The following is an 8,706-nucleotide window of genomic DNA, read 5'->3' on the forward strand; positions in this document are numbered from 1 at the left end:
TGAGATAACATTAACACTAGAACGTAAAGTTAAGTTAGAGTCTAAAATGTGGACGTGAACAACAGAGATCATGTGGTTTTAACGACGACTACAAAGGATGTTCAAAAGGAAATGATTTTCCCTTGAATACGTTCCCAACAACGAAGCTTTGTCATGTTGCGGAAGTTACTGTCGACACGGCAACAATGGTATTGACCTCAACTGTTCTGACATATTGAAGTGACGAGGACAATTGTCAATTAGAACATATAGTGCAGTAAGTTGGAGGTCATCTACTATAAGGAAACCATATGACTCTCGTTCTACCAGTCACACACAATAAACTATCAGCGCACAATCAGGTCACTAAACGGAAATATTTAACCGTCATTAATTGCTGCCGGAATTTTCCATTCTGTAGAGTTGCGCAGATATCCAGAATCAAACATGACATAAATTGATGATAACGTCATCCTATATAAGAACTAACGCATGGCAATCAGCCCTTAATGAAAATCTTTTTTTTTTAGATTAAAGATGCACTCTTACTCCCAAACAAGATTTACCACATTTAATACTTATGTTTTAATATTCCAAAAATGATGAATAAATGTCGAAAATAATTGTTCTTATGAAGGATACTGAGTTCAATTTGAAAGAAATGTGCATAAAACATAGTATTTCTACCTATTAATGAGACTATAGTAAATTACCGTAAATCTTTTAGCATTCACCAATCATCTAATATTTTTGCGTTTTCAACTATCAAATTCACGGTTAAAATCTTGTTATCAGTAATTATTATTTTCCATAAATGCATTATTCAGTAAGTATTTCAAGTTTTATCAATCAAAATTTATGTTTGTTATACATGTTTATGCTTTGATTTTGAAAAAGAGTGTCACTTTAACTAAACGACATTGCCATTGTTTTAAGTGTTCTTTGATATCAGGGGACAATGACATCAATAATCCTAGGAATTGTTTCGTTCTCTGAGGCCACTCCAAATTGATGTTTCGTTCCGCGGATTTACAGCACCTATTTTTGAAAACGCATTTTTTAGTGCTGCCGCACCTCTATTTTTATTACGAATTTGATTTTTAGTGGTAATAATATTTTTTGAAAGTTGATATATAATCAATTTTAGTTTCCCTTCACAGTTTTATCTTTTTTGTAAAGGGAAGTAACTGATGCGTATAGTTTTAAACTGTTTAAGCATTGGTTCCATTAATTTGAATCAAAATTGCGGCTTTCTGTAAACAGACTGTGGCTCGAATTTTGGAATTTTTATGTTATTATTGTCCATTTGTATGTTGTGACCATGCTCGAATGTCATTGTACATCATTCCATCTACAACATGGTAAACAATTATGCATATACATCAATTGCGAACAAATATCTGTCCACAAATAGCGATCATAATGGAAAGGAACATTGGTTCGGACAGACCCAAATAGATAAGCCTAACATAAGTTAATAACCCTTATGTCTGTTGTAATTAAAAGCATAATCTTGGATGAATTAAACAACTCCCTGACCTAAATAATATTCTGAATATACCCTGTTCATTTGGGAAAACACATGCATGCATTGACTGTGATTTTCAAAACAAAATTAAATCAAGAAAATAAGATGTAACGGACTCCTTAACTGTTTGATGCTGCCTGTGTAAAACCGGTCATTTTCTAAATATCCAAAATCAATCATGATACTTTGATGTATGATGTACAAATACACTTGTAAATCATGTTAAAATGTTTCAGGTAGATCAGTTGTCTTAAACCTTTTACTAACAGCAGGGTTATTTTTTATTCTGAATGATCGTCATACTTAAAATATGTTATTATTATCCCGGGAAATTTGCTTTTTCCATAGCCATTGTGCTTACTAAAACGGGTCCCTTCTTTAAATTGATTATTTGAAAAAAAAAACAGTATTTTCCGCTCTTTGGTTTTTATGAAAACTGACCTTTTGTGTTTTTCGCTCGCTTGCTCCATTTGTTTGGCAAAAAAATCCGGGGAACAAAACATTAATTTGGGTGGCCAGAAGAAGATTTCCAATTATAGTATCCTACTGTTTAAAAAACATTTGAAACCGCAGCAATATAATTTTTTTAAATAAATTGACTCCAGCACTCGTTGAAGTCCCTGGATTGTCAGTATTCAGAATAAAACAAAAAGATACATTGCACGAGAAAAAGGTCGCTAGTTTCATGAACTAGTCTTTTGGTAAAGAGAGGCCTGAAGCCCACTGTTTAAAACTTTGCTAAAGTGTCCAAGGTTATATTTTGGCTACTAGTAGTTAACCCATTTAAATCATTTTTTGGGCTAGTAGTAATTATTGTATGTACATTATTTATGTATGTTGTCGCTTGGGTTAGAAGTTTCGGTTTACTGTCTGTTGGGGTTCTAACATTGTGCCTTTAAACAAGTCATTGTGAGCTTGGTTGTTTGGCCAAGGGTTATTAAAATACGCAAGAAAAAGTGCTGTTGATTTCGTCCAACGTAAACAAATATGACAACAAAAAACGTTAACATAGAAATTCATTTCGACTTATTAACCGAGTTGTACTAAATCATAAAACTAAATTTGATATATGAGTATTGTAAAGGTTCAGTAAGTTTAATTTATGGATTTAGTTTAGTTTTAATGTCAGCACGATGCTTAATATCGCAAAGTAGAATGTTATATTTTAAAACTGTCTATTATATTAACATATGTTATCATCGTTTATGTAGACAATTCAACCTAAAGTGCATAATCTAACTTGAATGATATGATATGATTGTACGCCGAGCGATAAGTTATACAAATAGTATGTCTCTCTTAAGAAAGCCTGATAATCGAAGTTACAATAAGGTTCCAGACTTGTTTTGATAATGATATCCCATGCACAGACAGTTTTCTGTTCTTGGACATACAGACTCTTATTTTCACAACCGTGAATATGCAACAAAGCGAAATTTATTTCACATCTTAGCTATTAGAAATTCCATACAAACACAAAAATCGGATGATATTATCGCCAAGTAATTTGTGAATAATGCTTCGTTTCCTATCGATCTAAGAAATCAGCAAAACAATAATTTAGTTATTATGGTTGTTGCCGAATGTTTTGGTTTTGAAAGTAAAATGTCCTTGACAAAACGAAGTTTTAAATTAGACTTTGCAGATTTCGTTATTGGCAGATCTTCAGAGAAGCGAAATACAAAATTATTAAAGGGCAGCGACTTTTGTAAAGTATCGTCAAAATTGTGAGTTTACATGAACCTTTTAGGGACGAAACACGATCGCATCTTCGCGCTCGGCTAGACAACGAACAATTGATGGCGAAAAAGGATTCCGTAGGCACATCATCGTTCTAATTACAAAGTGTAGCTACGGTACTCTTTAATATCCAAATGCAGTTACAAAACTGGTTTGATGTAAGGTTGAAACGCATAATATTTGGTGCCATAATTGCGGTAATAACCGTGTCGTGATTCTGAACGCATGTTATATCGAGTTCGTACTTAATTAGCAATACATGTGTTCGTGATATTGGGGAATGAATTCTAACAAACTTTAATCAATTGGTGGCGTTTGTACAAAACTATTGAGGTTTTTAAATTGGATACATAAAAAGGTGTAAACAAATGCCATGTTTATGCTTTTGAAGCCAATGAAATCAGGGCAATATCATGTTTGTCTTAAAAAAAGACAGCAATTTGGAATTCCGTCGTCCTTGAATAAAACAAATTAAGAATAAGGATATTGTTATTAATATTTGTCAAAGGTTAAGTCAATGTTTTTAGAAAGTTTTTTTACCGATAATTTTAACATCGCACCAGAAACAAATAAAAAACAACTGTTCATTTAAATGTCATGTTTTGATCTTCACATGTCGTCAGATTTAATTTCATCATGCTTTCAATAAAACTTATAAACGGGTCGTACCATAATGATAGTTGGGGTTTAATGATGCTGTTGTTGCGGTTGTTGTTGTTCATTTGACCTGATAAAATAAATAAAACTTATATTGGTCATTAAAAGTAGCCAAATGCGATATAACTATATACCCTTCGGTATCCCTAGTCCAGGAGTATATTCAACTTGGAGCGCAATCGGGTAACATACAACAATTACTCTTAATTCATTAAAAGAAATTCCTTTTTTTTATTGTTATGTTTTTATAATATTTGAACATGATTTTCTTCAATAAATGTTCGTTTTAATTTTGTTTGAGAGACATAAAGACAATAGAGAACAAAGAGTTCTTGACCTTGTTTGAGAAAATCTGGCCTTTCAAAACAAGTGTCGGCAACCGACATTTTTTATCCCGTTCATCTAGATCAAGCGTTGAAGGTTTTCTAGAAGAAATTCGTGTCAAAATAATTATATGTTTACTTGCTTGGTAATTAAGCTGACAGCTTTTTCCTGGGAAACTTCCGTGCAAAGTAGGAAAAACGGTAGGATTTGTGTTTCATTTGTCAATACCCACTGAGGTATACATTAGTAGGAGCGAACTATTAAACTTCACAGAAAAGTGTCCAAGCTTTCATAAGCTCATACAATGAACATTGTTCCGCGTTCCAAGCCTTAACACAACTCACATTTTATTTAATGAATCATGATTTCGATCATTTGGCACAATATTTATTTACGTTCACTTCTAAACAACGCATTATTAATTGTTCTTCCGAAAAGAAATTAAAATGATGTTACTAATACTTTCAAGATGTCACTATTATAAATATAAAAAAAAACTTAAATACCAAAAATACCTACATATGTAAATTCATTTAAAATATAGAACTGCTTTTCGTCAGTTTAGATATTCAGACCAGAGAGGAGAAATATATCCTAAAATCCATTTCAAAGCACGAAAATTGTATCGAAACATTGAAACAGTTTAAAGCACATATATGCAACAACATTATTGTAGCACATGACATTCATATCATCACCTCGATTTGCGCTATGTTGCACAGTATTTGTAGCCAAGACAATATATTGGTGTTAAAGCCGATCCCTAGCTAGCTGTTGTAAAAGTAGGGGGACTTTTTATAGTACCCGGCGATATGTCCAAAAATGACACATGACGCGTGTCTAGTCATCACATTCACACCTCTGGCATAAGTGGCCAATCGTTGTAAAAACAAGACAAACGAACTTTATAAACAATATCAGTGTTGTAGGCAAAATGTGTTTTATTCTCTTTATTTAACTTTTTTCGAATATTCGAATACCGATTTTGGAATTCGAATACCAAACGTTTGATCGAATATTCGAATATTCTAATATTCGTTTGCATCCCTAGTAAAACATATTCTTTAATAGAGTCTTGATATAAATAATCAATAATCAATACATTATCGAGTACATAAAACACAATGACGCATGTTATGACTTCTTTGTAATCTTCTGACGTATTTATCCTTTAATATTTTGATTCATTATTAACCAGCAGATCAACATTTGATTTTCTATATCGGTCTTATCTTTGTAGTATTTACACTGTCGGGGAGATTTCTGATCCAAAAAATAATTGAAGATTAAATCTACATCGTTGATGTTTAAACATATCCTTGCCGACACAAGTGATATCCGCATTTTGCGGAATAGACTGGTGAGTATGGTTAAATTAGATTCACAATATCCCACTAGCATTTCCTGAAGGAAAAAATGAAAGCTTAAAAGGTCAGCGATGTACGTGTAATGGCGTATTTGCCAGGTACAATCCCTTTCTCGAGACTAAAAACATCAGTTATGTTTCATTAGCAACTACGCCAGAATGTGTTCAAAGTTTTACCAATATTGCTTGGTATTTGACACACAAATCTATACTTTTGGAAAAAAGTTCCAAACGTGAATTCGATGGCTATATTAAGGATTGACTTTAATTGGATATACAAAGTCATGCCTTGTCTCTATGTATAAATAGTTCAATAATTGCAAATCAAATTCAATCAAAGGGCTTACATATAATTATCTAGGTTTGATAGTAGCTATGTTATGGCACATCATTTGTTTGCATCTGTCATACCTCTATTCAATTTGTCTGATTCGGTTTTATTTTCCTTCAATACATTAATTGTATAAAGTGCTTTCAGTTACATAATTCAATTGTTAAAGCGCACAGTATATGCTCGCTTTTCCTACTTTAATTAAAAACTCCATGTTGTACTTTGTAGGTGATAGTATATAATCAAAACACTATGAAAAGTATACAGATACATTATAACGAAATAAATTGACTTTTGAAACCGATTATGACGACTCTTTTTGAAAGAACAATAGGAAGCATGTCCATTCCCTATCTCTATATTGGAAGTTTATTTCGGAAAATGTACAAAGCTGTGTTTTGTGAAGCACGATATTTTGTTGAGTCTTCATCCTTCAAACTACATACTTATTAGAATATATCATGCAGTGAAATGAGTTCTGATATGAATCATTGTAACATACATGACTTTATCTCTTTGAAAGGTTTAACTTGCGTATATTAGCAACATTACAAAATGGTTTTACGAATTGTGATCCAATTATAAAAGGGCAACAGCTCTGGGCTTTAAATGTTTTGAAATGTTTGCGTCCACGTACTTTAAATCTATTTTGGACTTGATGCTCAACTCAATAAATTTAAATGCGTTCAAAACCGCATACGTTTGTTTGTTCTAACATTTTTCTTTGATGTCTGGTATCCTCATAGTCAACTGTTTCCAACTTTTCGTCGATCATGCGACTCCGAGAATATCCTTCGTAACGCTTTCAACCAAAAACTGAAATCTCCCAGGAGATATGATAGACAGAAAAAGTGTTTGACTTAAAAGATAAGAAATATTAATACCATTTATTCAAACATTTGGCGAACGTTACCATATCCGTTCAAAGGATTGGGTGGTTTGGCTATCAGTTTATATCTGCCAGGCGGTTTTCATGGAAGCCGTGGATTACATAACTACCAACTTAAACCTGTTAATAATAGAATTAAAAATACAGGAACAAGCACAGTAGGCGAAAATTACCTCCCAGCTCCCCAAAAAACAACAAACAACAAAAACAACAACATAGCGGAAGTGGCTGAACAATAAATGTTTTCTTGTCTTTTAAATTAGCGATCATATAAGTCGGAACACCAGCATAAAACCTTTAAAACTCGCGTTTAATAAAAACAAATCCTTAGTCATTTCCAACAAATACATCGGTTCTTGCCAGTTGGAAATGACTTCGTTCCGGAAACCGTTTTCATGTGTACTGAAAACATCATTTGAACTTGAAAACTTTGTTTTAAACTATCAGACTAAGTAGTACACATCCGGCTTCAACAGTTTGCACTCCCAATATATTATGATTTTGGACACTTCTGACACATATGGTTTCTGATCTTACTAAATATTTTGCATCAAACTCTTATCAGTTTGTCAGCATTATCTGACATTCACACTGTAAAAATATTTAAAGTGTGAATACATATAAACATAAAAGGTCAGCATTTCCTTACAATTCCTTATCAGCCTAGTGTAATTTTTCATATAGATGCATTGTTTTTACAATTATTTTTAGATATCTTTCGAGTGCTAGTCCACTTAAATCGAATATTGCCTAGTAAACAATGATGGTTATTATACATTTAATCAGATTCAAAATTGTCCGCCGACATTTCCTCCAGGAAAATTAAACCTTAAACGAGCATTGATTGCCATTTAAGGTATATTGTTTAGGTATCATTTAAAATGGAAAGAAAATGTAAAGTTTGCCAGAAAACGATATAACAATCAAAATGCCCTAACCCTTATAAGATATGCACAATATGTGATTTTAGTTTAAATAGAGAGCAAAATTACAAACTAAAATAATGTTAGGCATAAATAAGTTAAAATAATACAAAAATCGTGTGGGGTCTTAGAAATTATCATTAATGGTTGCTGCAGCTATCAGAAAACAAGCGTGTTCAAAGGTCAGATTTCTTAATGGCACAAACCGATCTCTTCTTGGAACACAATAAATCTGTTGTTTTAATTTGTTAGCAGTCAAGCCAGTAATTGTAACGAATATTTACCAATATTTCTCTGATATTTGTCGCACTGCGCTATTTTCTTCCAGAGTAAAGATTCCTGGCCGCTATCAGGATTGACTTTCTTAGCAAATATAAAGATATCTCTTGATTTTCTGTAAGATACTTTCGTGCTATCGTAAGACATTGTTCTTCATAGATGTGATTACAAGATTAAGAAGTTGGTTGACATGTTTTTGAAGTCAGCTGGATAATATAATTTTAATGCATTTGGATATCTATTTAATAACTGAATTCAATTTTAATCATTAATATATTTATTAATAAAATTAGTTTGTCAATTGAGAAAAGTTATGTGCAGGATACAAACCAGGTTTTTACGGTAACAACGTTTTTTGACACATATATAAACATTTTTATTTTAAATTATTGTAGTATCTCGGCGTATATGTTTATATTAAAATGAGATAAAACAACGATAATCATGTGAATAAAATATTAATCCGATACTCATTGCCAGGGCATATGTTTTAATGCCGGTTCGGCACAAATGGTATAACATAAATAAACTGTTAAAGTATTAATGTTACAATTTTACAAAATCATAGGTAAAATCGGCATTTTCAACATATAATAGAAAAAATTATAAATGAATATATACTTAAATACTGTCTTATTAACTCTCTGCGAAAATGCAAGTTTTTGCTTTTTTTCTATTAAACTCTCTTAT

This window comes from Mya arenaria, chromosome 1, assembly GCF_026914265.1.
Source record: "Mya arenaria isolate MELC-2E11 chromosome 1, ASM2691426v1".
In the NCBI taxonomy this organism is placed as follows: domain Eukaryota; kingdom Metazoa; phylum Mollusca; class Bivalvia; order Myida; family Myidae; genus Mya; species Mya arenaria.